The sequence below is a fragment of the Elgaria multicarinata genome, chromosome 15 (assembly GCF_023053635.1).
Source record: "Elgaria multicarinata webbii isolate HBS135686 ecotype San Diego chromosome 15, rElgMul1.1.pri, whole genome shotgun sequence".
Taxonomy (NCBI): Eukaryota; Metazoa; Chordata; class Lepidosauria; order Squamata; family Anguidae; genus Elgaria; species Elgaria multicarinata.
In genome coordinates, this window is record NC_086185.1 from 14,916,951 (window position 1) to 14,928,977 (window position 12,027).

The 12,027-nt window shown below is 55.4% G+C and overlaps 1 protein-coding gene across 1 annotated transcript in view; it reads left to right on the plus strand.

Moving 5' to 3' along the window:
• The first annotated feature begins 7,376 nt into the window (after window positions 1-7,376).
• BCORL1 (BCL6 corepressor like 1) overlaps window positions 7,377-12,027 on the plus strand; it is a 34,956-nt gene continuing 30,305 nt past the window's right edge. The window contains 1 exon segment of the mRNA XM_063141696.1: window positions 7,377-7,561. The gene's annotated coding sequence lies outside the window, so the exon portion shown is untranslated.

The following is a 12,027-nucleotide window of genomic DNA, read 5'->3' on the forward strand; positions in this document are numbered from 1 at the left end:
TGATGCATTTCCCTAGTTTTTGGCAATTCAGAAGTGGCCACCCTGGTCATCTCTAGGGTGACAAAAAAAGAGGGCAGGGCTCCTGCAGCTTTAGCTGTTGTGATGAAGAGGGAACTTCACCAGGTGCTACCTGCATACAAGTGACACCTGCTGAAATTACCTTTTCTATACAACTGTCAGAGCCCTGTCCTCCTTTCCATAGGGTCACCCTCTTTTGGCTCCAGGAGTCCTTTACTGTCCTGTTTTTGCCTTTGTGAACTATAAATAAATAAATAAATAAATAAATAAATAAATAATAATAATTGAAAAACACCATTGTGAGGACAAACACCTTGGTCTGTGCTGTTGCTTCCACATGTAATATCAATAATAATGGGGGTACTGCAACAAAATGTTGCAGCATCCGATACTCCTGTTTTGGTTGGTGGGCAGCCAGCCATGCCCTCCTCCAAGATACTCCATTCCAGTCCCCACCCCACCCCAACAATCAATTAGCTTTCTATGGCAACTGAGAACCATCAGAACTGGGGTGGGTGGGTGCCTCTTAAGTTCTTTTTATTATTTCTAAAATGTGTTTGTACTTCTGCAAACCTTCAGGTCCAAGCTGAACCTGCTGCTACTTTCCTTTCGTGTGTGGATAGTGCCATTTTGGCAACATCAGGATCCACATGTTTTGGACTACAACTCCCATCACCCCCAGTCAGCATGCGAATGGTCAGGGATGCAGGGAGTTGTAGTCCAAAACATCTGGAGGGCACCAGCTTGGAGAAGGTTGTCCTAAACCTATTTATTTTCAGCATTTAGACTCAGCCCTTTACCCAAAAAAGCTCCCCGAACGGCTTTCAAAGCTTAAGCCGCGGAGCTGGTTTCTGGTGTCTTGCTTGAGAGACTACGTGTTGCCACGGAGGGAAAACACTCTGCACGTGCTCAAAGCCACTCTTGGATGCCAAATGTTCCAGGCGAGGCCGGCCTGAAATTCAGCTAAACTATTTCAGAAAAGTCATCCTGAGGCAAAGCAATGGCACGTTAACACTCTCTCCAGGCATAACGCTCACAAAATGTTAATCGCTATGGCCCCCTCCCACCCCTCTGGGGGAAAGGGGGAAAAAACACCCTAAGATCAACATTTGTCGCTTCCTCGATCCTAGCATACAAAGAGCTAGGTTGCAGCAGCTCTCCGCAGTGACTCTGCCTTTCTGAGGCCTCCTTTTGCCGCCCGCCACCCCCCCCTTGACTTTTCCCTTTGCCTATATGCTGAGGATGTTTCTATACAGCTTTGTTCCCTGCAAGATTTCACAGCTGATGCTGAGAAGACGGTGCATCTGTTCGCGTACAGGATACACCGCGAAAGGCCAAAACTAGGGTCATGTCCCCAAGGCAGGGGCAAAAAAGAGTGAGACCCACTTTGTTTCCAAAGGAGCAATGGGGGAGGCCCTCTGGAAGAACACGAGGAAAGCCCGATGGATAGGCCTACCTAGTCCAGCATTCTGTTCCCACAGTGGCCAACCAGGGCCGGTGCTACCATAGAGGCCACTCAGGCGGCCACCTAGAGTGCCAAGCTAAGAGGGGCACTGCGCAGCGCCGCGCAGCACTCACGCGCGTTGTTGGCTGTGAGCCGGCCCAGCCTGGACCGAGGATTCAGCTGGGCCTGGGTGGGCGAGATGGCGCCCCACCCAGCCGAAGCGAAGCCAGGGACGCTGGGGTGAGGGTGGGGCGGCTCCACGTTCAGACTTCCACCCGGAAGCCGCCCTCCCAGAGCCACTCTAGCCACTTGGAAGCCACCCTCCTAGAGCCGGGAGGCCGCCGCCAAAAGAAGAAGAAAAAGCACGTGGCGAGCTCAACCCTGCCTCAAGCCAGCCTCTGCCTTACTCCCGAGGAAAGGGCACCGGGTCGCCTCGCCTCTCTCCTCAAACAGGCCGCGATGTCCAGGCAGGCAGGCAAGCAGGACTCCCTCTCCCTTCCCCCAGGAAAGCTAGGGACTTGTGGACTCCTCGCAAGGCAAACTCTCCTGCTTCCCGATCCTGCGCGCGTGGATCAACGGGACTTGCATCAGAGAAAGCGTTGCACCAGGAGGCAACACTGCAGCCCGATTCGCCTATGCCTTCTTACTCGGAAGCCTTATTCTCCCGAGTAAACGTGCGGAGGGGATCGGGATGCCAGGCTGTATAGCGGGTTGCGTTCGCACGGAAGTAAGTCCCGGTGAATTCCTGACGGCTCGGTCCCAAATTGAAGTGAGCCAGTCCCAGCTCTCCACTCGGCGCACACGTTCGGACTTCCGCGCAATTTGGGGTGTGCGCTGTGTAAAAAAGTCCTTCCATTTATGCATCCTGAATCTCTCAGCTGATAACAGGTTCTAGTATTAGGGAGGAAGAAAAATCTCCGTAGCATGCCTCCTTTTATCCACTTCCATCACGTACCCACCTTACTTGGTTCTTCCCCTAATCTAAAGAGCCCCAAATATTGTAACCTTTCCCCATAGGGGAGTTGATTCAACTCTTTGATAATTTTTTTAGCCCTTTTCTCAACCGTTTCCAATTCTACAATGTCCTTTTTGAGGTGCAGTGACTTGAACTGCACCCGATATTCAAAAGTGTGGTCGCACCATCAAAAGTGTGGTCGCACCGGAAAGGCATTATGAGATCGGAAGTTTTATCTTTGATCCCTTTACAATGACCAATTAGGAAAGGAATGATTCTTTCCCTGCCCCCCACCCCTAGTATGGAAGTTTAAAACTGTCTTGTTTGGTTGACACTGCTGCACGTCTTCACCCACCCACTGTATCCAAGGTCAGCAAAATCTGCCCTTTGCCGGAATCTAAGAACTGGGGCAAATAACAGAAGAGATGCAACTTCATAGCGACATAAACACACCCAGTAAAGTAAAAAAGGGACCATGGCCCCGTAAAAATGCACTTCTGCGTTGTGGCTTTGAATTTTTGCAACTTGTTCCCAAAGTGTTTTGTCAGACAGTATAGAAAATGTGGAAGAGAATTCAGAGGTTACTTGATTCCTGAACCCCGGCCAATAACTGAAGTCTATTGCATGGGTGTTTTTTCCCCACCACGGCGGCAGGGTACAGGGGCAACTCCTTTGTCACCTGTCCCGCTCTCCTTTCAGTCTTATAATATCACTATCTCTCATTATCTCAGCAGGTCTTGAGCTCCTACCCAGGGCAGTGACCCTCCGGCCTTGAGGAGAAACATATTGGGTGTATTAGAAATCCGGGGCCTCCATAATGACCATCCCCCAAGTCAATTCTCGGAGATGAAGGGCAGATTTGTGAATGCATGCTCCTTTGCTTGATGACTGCCGCAAAACACGTGCAGTCTGCTTGTGTACATGGCAGGCTGTTACAGCTATCATATCAAATGTAGAACTTTCATATCTGGATTTTTTTTTTCAGGAGATACCATACTTTTGTGGTAGGATGCATCTTAGGCATGTAGAAGGTCCCACGGTCAGTTCGTGGCATCTCCAGTTAAAAAGAAAAGTTTGACACAGAGTAGAAAAGGCCATTTCACCCCAGACATTCCCTAATAGGGCTTTGGGAATGATTGTGAGCTGAATTACTATTTTCCAATGCCTTAGATCTATTCTGCAGAGCTGGTGCCAATGGATGGGGGGGTGTTTTTCTGAGCTTAATGGCCACGCAGGGAGCAATTCTCGAAGGAGATTGCAGCTGGAGAGGGAAGGGTTAACTCTCCCTTTCCCCACGTAATGCAATAACTCCACCCACCCACCCACCCACCCAAATCTTACCCTGCGTGGCAATTATGCTTAGGGGGGAAATCCATCAGTTTGGGATGATCTGGGTCAGGGTTCAAATTAATCAAAGAATTTATTTGAGATGATGTGGAAGGGCAATTAATTGGCCAGCTTCACCTCCTGTGAAATTTAAATAAATCCTAGTAATTATTTTTGCAAGCATGCATATAGATATAAATTAGCATATTCAGATTCTACGGAGATTTGGGTCTTTCGGTCCAGGCCCCTGAACCTTTTAAGCACACCTGCTCTTGTTGAGAGCTTGGAGAGCAGATGCCATAGGAATAGACATTTGACAACGATGGGATGGATGTTCCGACCTGGTAAAAAATCATTTCCTGTCTGGGAGAAGGTAAACCGGGACCTACCAGTAGATCTCTGGGTGATCTGCAGCAGATTGGAAAGGATTCTTGACTCTCAAAAATAGCAGCAACAAATGACCCACCTCCCTGCTAAATTCTACTACTGAAATAAAACAAACAGAACAAGCTGAATTTTTCTGTAGAACGATGAGCTCCGTTCAATTCTGGTGCCCAAAACAGATATTAGAGTTTTGGGCACCAGATATTCCTAATATTAGAGGTTCTAATAACCCCCACTCCAAATTATGCATAAACCCAAAGTCTGCCTGCTCCTGCCCCATATAAAATTGAAAAACAATGGCTTTCATTTTTGTTTTCAGCTAAATATAAAATACGAATCCATGTATCGCTCCAAATCGTCGTAAGTTTCTTCCAGAGACATGCAGCACACTCGTATCCGCTTCTTGTTTTACAAGCAACGAGCAAACCAGAAACAGGTCTTTTGAGTGAAGGCATTCCTCCGTACAGTAGTTCTGTTATCAAGGGCTGGTTCATATGTGCAGGAGGTACTAGTGATAGATGCACAGCTGTTGCTGCCTCCCTTGGCAAATAGTGTTCAGGGTGTTATGAGAAAGCACCCGAATTCTATTCCTGGTATTAGGTCAGGCCCAGACACACATGCAAGCTATCACTTCATATATACCCCTCTTCTCTTTCTCCTGTGTCTATGCCAACATGCCCTGACCCTAAATTGGTCTGCAGTACAAAGTCCTGGCCCTGATGCTGGCTGGGGTGCCATTAACTCTTACATTTGCCACAAGCTGGGGGCGGAGGAACAGAAAGTGTATCCTTAACTACAAGGAACGTTAGAGAAATCCCAACACAAGAAGCATAATGGGCATTCTTTGCATTGGGAATGCACAGGTATTTAAGAACCATGGAAGAGGCTTGGACGTATTCTGGAGGGCAATCTTCCCTGGATGTGTTGGACTACAATTCCCACAATCCTCAGCCAGCATGGCCATTAACTGAGGATTGTTGGGGGGGGTTGTGGTCAATACATTTGGAAGACACCAGGCTGGTGAAGACTGCTGGAGAATATTATTATTATTATTATTATTATTATTATTATTATTATTATTATTATTATTATTATTATTATTATTATATAGCAGCTCAGTGTGCTGCAACCTCACACCCACGATCTCAGTAATCCCTTGCAACCATCCTGTAAAGTAGTCCAGTTATTATCACCACACTGCAGATTGGGAAGGAGGGGTCCTGGGGCTGAGAGAATAACAGCTTGCCAACAACTCCCTAGTTAGGTCGTGGGAATATCTGAATTAGTGGTGTTTGGCTTGCCCTCTTAGGCTCAATCCAGATATTACCACCAAACCTCACAACTGTGGATGGCCATGTAGTCTGAATTGACAAACCATGGTTTGGAAATCTGCCAGCAAACCGGGGTTTGCATTTCCAAGCCTTGGTTTGATGTCTGAATTTCCTCCGAAAGCCTCCTGCACTAGAAATGGAAGAGATCGAGCAGCTAGGAAATGAAAGCAACTCTAAAACCATGGTGCCTGGCTGTCCCTTTGGAAGACTCAAATGGTAGTGTAGGGTCTAATCCATGGTTAATGCAAATCACAGTTTGTTGCAATGTGTGAACTGAGCCCAGACAATAATACTTTACTAGTAGCCCTAAACTACACCAGTGCTCTAAGGACACAGATCTCCATAGCTGAATGAAAATACCCCACTTAAAATAAGAGGAATTATTTTTATTAGGTCCCATTATTCATCTATTATTGGGAAATTGCCGCTGAGCAGTTATAAGGCAACACGTTCCTTGGTGAAGTTTCTTCCATTTCCCAATTTCCAAGTAGCTTCAGGCCCATTTTACTTGGGTCTCCAAGCCATGCGTTAGCTGCAAGGCTGACCCGGATGTCTATTTTACTCCTGTTCGCCAACGCCGTGGGAAGCAAGTTGAAGGACGTGGGTGCATTGTGTGTAAGTGTCTTTGCTTCACCTATAAAGCATGCTGCTTTTGAATTAACAGTCACTGAGGGATCACTGTGGAAAGATAGATCACAGCGCTTATCCTATTTTGTCCAATATCACTATCGCTTCCTCTTGTGATCAAGCCTCTGCCATTTAATGGTGGGTACAACACGGTGATGCCTGGTGACGCCACCTTCGTGAGCCTCCTGTTTTAACTCCTGCATCCCCCCCAGTGTAATTTCCGTTACTGGTGGAACCAAATAAGCTCGTGATGGCATCTGAGCATGTGGGGGGGGGCATTAACGAAAGAAGGTTCTGCCGGAGGTAGAAGGACATAGTATTGGTGGGAAGTAGAATATATTGTTAGGGTAGACAGACCAGGGGTTGGACTCGATGGCCTTGTAGGCCCCTTCCAACTCTACTATTCTATGATTCTGACTTGGGAAGGGCTGTAGCTCAGGGTGGTAAAGCACCTGCTTTGCATGCCAAAGGTTCAATCCCCGGCATCTCCAGGTAGGCCTCGATAAAAAGGCTCCTACCTGAAACCTCAAAGAGCCATTACCTGTCTGTGTGGATGGACCAGTGGTCTGTCTGACTTAGCATAAAGCAGTTGCCTGTGATGTTGGAGGTTTGATTCTAGGCAGTATTCATCCAGCCCCTAATCTGCAATGCTCTCTAGACTGGGCCACACAGGCTCAGGTAGTGCAGTGGAATTGCCTCTTAGGGCTTTATCACCTTGTCCCATTTTATAGATTTTAAACTGCAGATAGGATCTTTAATGTCATGGAGGGGGTCACCGGGAATCTGAAAGAGGTCCTCCCACTGAAGTTTGAAGCAAGAAAGGCAAGGGAAGGAACAAGGGGGAAGAAAAGTAGCAGTAAACAAGAATGAAGTGGGGGGGGGGGAGCCAATGTTTTTGGAAGGCACAGGAATGTGTCTGCAGCATTTTGGGTTTTCTTGACGATCACACTTCCATCCATCCCCACACGAAAAAGTTATTTGTAAATGGCCAAGCCATATTTTAACATTCCACTATGTAATAAAACACATTCCTCTGGATTGCAGGGCAAGCCTCAAAATCCCCACCCCAAGAGCTGGAGGAGACGTCAGGAAGCCTCCTCGAGAGTAAGTCACCCGCACCCTGCCGCCTCGAGGAAGTCGCCCGGAGCCGGGGCTTTGCACCGTTTGCGGTACGTGGTACGTGGTGGTGGTCGTGGGGTCTCTGCTCTGCCCGTTGCGAAAGAGAGGAAGAAAGGGCTCGCCTAGAGCGAGGCAGGAAGAACGGGGCGAGCAGACGGCGGAAGGCGCTGAGTCCGAGCAGAGGGGAAGCCGGTTTAAAGGCCGGGGAATCGGAGGTGTGGCGAAGGGAGCGGAGCGCTTGGACGGTATCCTGGAGGGGAGAAGTGTGCTGCGTCGCACACGCGGGCGAGAACGCGTCGGGTTGGCGGAGGACGGAAGGGCTCGAGCGGCGCCCGTCCTGGACGGACCGCAGTCCCGGTAGGGGAGGGCTCGGGCGAGGGGGGCAAGACGCCGCCGCCGCCGGGGGCGGGAAGGCACGGGCAGGCGGGGGACGAGAGGAGGGTCCCGGCCGAGCAGGGGGGAGGGCCTTGGGCAGCGGCGAGGAAGACGGGCCCATGGGAAGGCAGGAGCCGGGCGCGATCGTCGCCGAGACGGCCCACAGGGGGGCCGGACTGAGCAGAGCGGCGCGGGCTCGCGGCTTGTGCCGCCGCCGCCGCCGCGAGGTGAGACTCGCTCGGCGGGCCTGGCCGGCGATCGCGGCCTTCGAAGCTCGAGCAACTTCCAGGGCAGAGGCGTTGCAACCCCGGACGGGCGGCGGCAGGGCAGAGCGGAGCAGAGCGCGGCCGCCGAGCAGGCGACGGTGCCTGCTGCTGCTGCTGCTGCTGCTGGCCGGCCGGCGGGCGGGCGGGCGAGCGAGCGGGCGGGGGGTCAAGCCCAGCAGCCGATCCTCCGGCCGAACTGGGGCGCCTCCCTCCGGCCGCATCCCCGAGAGGAGCCGAGCAGGCGACGGAAGGAGGTAGGCAGGCCAACCGCTCCCCGGGGCGCGCCGGTGCTGATCACGGCTTGCGCCGCCCAGGGAGCGAGCGAGCCAGCCTGCCTGCCTGCGAGCGAGGCGGAGAGAGACTCGGACGCGGCGCTGCGCCACGGCCCCGAGGGGGCGCCCACCCGACGCAGGTGCGGAGCACGGAACGCGCGCAGCAGCAGCCCCGGGGAGCGGGCGGGCGAGCGAGCGAGCGGCGGCGGCGGCGTTGGCGGGCTGCTGCCCCAGGTGCCAGCGGCGCCGCGCTTCCCCTCCGCGTGGCTGCAGAGCTCGCTCGGCTCTCCTCCCTCCACCCCCACCCCCGACCCACCCCGGGTCGCCTGCAGGCTCCCTCCGTCGGCGGCGGCAGCAGCGTCCGGGATCCCGCGCCCGCCTTGCTCGCCCTGCGCGGAGAAGCGCCCGCGGAAGCCTCGGCCGGACTCGGTGCGTACCGGGGGTTCCTCTCCCGTTTCCTTTATGCCACGCGGGTCCCTCGCAGCCCCCCCCCCCCACTTTCAAAAAAGGAAACAACAACAAGAAGAGCGGCCCCAAATTCATTCGTAGGTCCCCGACCCTTCCTCCGTCCTTCCTGCCTTCCTTCCCCCCCCCCCACCGCCCCGGGGTTTCGCGTACCCCGGCCCCCCTCCCTTCTCGTCCTCCCTCGCTCCAGTCCCGTGACCTCATCGATGGGGAGAGAGCTAATCATGTCCATCTTTGGGATGGGTGCCCACCCGCGGGCTGGTTCTGTGCGTGTGAACGGGCAACCCCGGGGAAAGGTGCGTGGGGGTTGGAGAGAGAGAGAGACCCAAAGCCCAGCAGCGGCGGCGGCTTATTCCTCGCTCGCTCCCCCCCCCCCCCCGCCGCTTATCTCTCCCTCCCCTCGGGTGGAGGACGGTCCCCGCCCTTGCCCCCCGCCCTTGCCCAGCCCCTCCCCCTCCTCGGGCAGGGCGCAAAGCCCCTCCTCCGCTCATCTCCCCCCTCCCTCTCTCCCTCCCTCTCCGGACTCGGCTGGCTCAGAAGCAACCCCCTCCCTTCCCCTCCCATACGGGCAGGGCCAGCCGCGGTGCAGCCTGGGAGCCGTAGTCCGCAGGGCAGGGCCCCGCTCGGGGTGGGCGTGAGGGGCCGCCGGGCGGCTGGACTACACTTCCCGGCAGGCCCCGCAGCGAGCAGCAGCAGTTCGGCGGCGGCCGCGGCGGCGGCTCGCTCTCGTCCTCACTCTCCGGCTTGCCAGTGCTGCCGTCGCTGCTGCTGCCGCCGCCGCCACCGCCGCCGCCGGGCCACGCAGCCTCGCGGACCGGCCCTCGCGCCCCGGCTGGGCTCGGACGGCTTCCCGCGGGCCAGGCCCACGACGCTCGCCCGGCCCTGGTCCCCCGGCGGGGGCCCGCCCCGGGAGCAGGTGCGTGCGGGCGCTGCGCTTCCCTTCCTCGGCGGGCCCGCGGCGGTGTCTCCTCGCCGCTCTCCGGCTCCCAATCCTCCGCCCCCCCCCTGCCGCCCCACGCTCCTCCGTCGCCATCGGGGAGGGGGGGCGTGTGAGTGAGGTTTCCATGGAAACAGGGAGCGGGCCTTGGACCGCGGCCCTTTTCTCTCCGACGCTCCACGACCCCCCACCCCCCACCCGGGGGCCAGGATCCCTCCCCCTTGCCTGCCTGGGCGGAGGGGTCCCGTCCAGGATAGGACGCGGGTGACAGCAGGGCCAGGCGGCGGCGGCTGCTTTCGCCCGCGGGGATCCCCGACGGGGAGGGAGCGAGAAAGCAGCAGGGAGGAGGAGGAGGAGGAGGAGAAGAAGAAGAAGAAGATTCACTTTCCCTTTTTCCTCCCTACCCCCCCCCCCCCCGAAAGCGGGACTGGCTCCTGCGCGGCGTCCCGTCCACCCACCCTTTCCTTCTCCTCTTGCATCGACGGGGCGGATCGACGCCCCAGGAAGCGCCCACCCACCCATCTGCGGTCTCTGGAGAGGACAAGGGCTGCTGGTGGTGCCTGTGCGCGGTGGCCTTATTTTTCGTGCTTTCTTCCTTTTTTTCTTTTTTCTTTTGCACGTCGAGGGGGGGGGGGTTGTGTCTTTTCCTTGGGGAGCCCCGCGTTGCGCTGCTCCTCCAACTCTCAAATCCTGGGATCGGGGCGACGGGAGGGGTCTCGTTTCACCTCGCAGCGCCCGCACGCCGTGGGGAGGGAGGGGCGGTCCGCCCACGACGCCCGGAAACTCAAAACCCTCCACGAATGGCCAAAACACCCCACACACTGGTCCCTTCCCGGCCGCTTCCTTCGAGGCGGGACTCTTGGGTGCTGTTTGCTGATGATGATGACTCCTCCCTCCCTTCCTCCCTCCCTTTCTTTCTTTCCTTCCCCTACAGCCTCCCCCCACCCCGCCCCACAACAAGAGACAAGGGCGATGCCCGGGGTGGGCCCAGAGGGGACGGGCACCCTAGATCACAGTGCGTGGGGGTGGGGGTGGGGAGGGAGGACAGCGGATCGGAGAAGGAGTAACCGAATGTTAGACGGTCCGAAGATCCGAGCTGGGCTGCTGGAGACAGAACAGAAGTGCGCCCTTGATTTCTGTGAGCCTCGCGAAAGACCCTACAAGGGGTTGTGGGGGTGGGTGAGGTAAGGAGACGGTCGCTGCCTTTCCAGGCTGCCTTTCCAGGCTGGATTGGGAGAGGGCTTGCCTTGGTTATGCTGGAGCAGAGGTGGCACAGCGGTGGAAGTAGGTGGGCAGAGTAGCGCTCTCTAGCTGGCAGGCCCTTCCCGAAACGGGCCTGCCCTTTCGCTTTAGATCGGATGTCTCTGTGGGTTGTATCGCAGAGCAAATGATTGGAGGTGGCGAATGCTTGTGTGAGGAGGAGGAGGAGGAGGAGGAGGAGGAGAAGGGGGGCTTAGCTTTGTGGCATTGCCTCTCCACTCTCAGCTGCCGTGCCCTCCCTCTCCAGGTAGGGGGTTGTAGGATGAGCACCCCTTCGGGGTGGGTGGCCGGCTCCTCCTGCCCGCCTCCAGGTTGGCCCACAAAGGGCAGTTGGGCGCGAGCGGCTGGGCATGTTTACTGTCGTGGAGCTTTTGATCCTGCCAAGAAAATCGGAGCCTGGCGGTGGCAGCAGGGGAGTGTGAAGGGATGGGACGTTTTTGAAGCTGAAATGGGGATGAAAAGGGGGGGGATATTCTGCAGGCATCGCGTCATCGCCTGGACAATCGCTGGCTTTCGGTACAGAGAGAGAGAGGCGTGTGTGTGTGTGTGTTTCCCCCTTTCCTCAAAGGGGTTTGGCGGAGGTTTTTCCCAGCCATGGCAGAGCTGCCTGTTTTTTCTTTTTTGGGGAAAACGTGATGCTTACGTGCAGCTGTGACAGGTTTCCACTGCCAGGCTGCAGTGTGCAAACGGAGTGAGTAGGACTTGCTTTGCCCATTGCCAGGACAAGGCGAGAAGCTTTCCTGGAGGATGGTTGGAAACTTTGCAAGGCTTCGGTGGGGATGGGCCGCTGTCTTGCACGCTCGGCGTGCATTGTCCCGGTTGTACAGACGCTCAAACGGCGGATGAGCAGGTGTGCGGGCGAAGATCGTCCCTGCCGTCCTTGCGTGCCTTCTTGCCTCGTTAGCGGTGGCGGAGGAAGAGGGGCTGGGTTTAGATGAGGACTTCGGTTGTGAGGCCTGCGCACCAAAGGCATGCTTAACATCGAACCTGTTCGGAAGCCGTCGCCCGGAGTTACTCGCAAATCTGGCGCTGGAGTGATAAGGCCTCCGCCGGTGGCTTGTAAGCTGCTTCTTTGACCTAGGAACTTTGCTCCTTCAACCTAGGTGCATAGAAGCTGAGCTGTGTGTTTTCTCTCTCTCTCTCTCTCTCTCTCTCTCTCTCTCTCTCTCTCCCCCCCCCAAATGATGGACTCTCTTTATACTCAGAGGTACTCTGTTTCATTGCATGTAGCTAGTGATAACTCTTTGC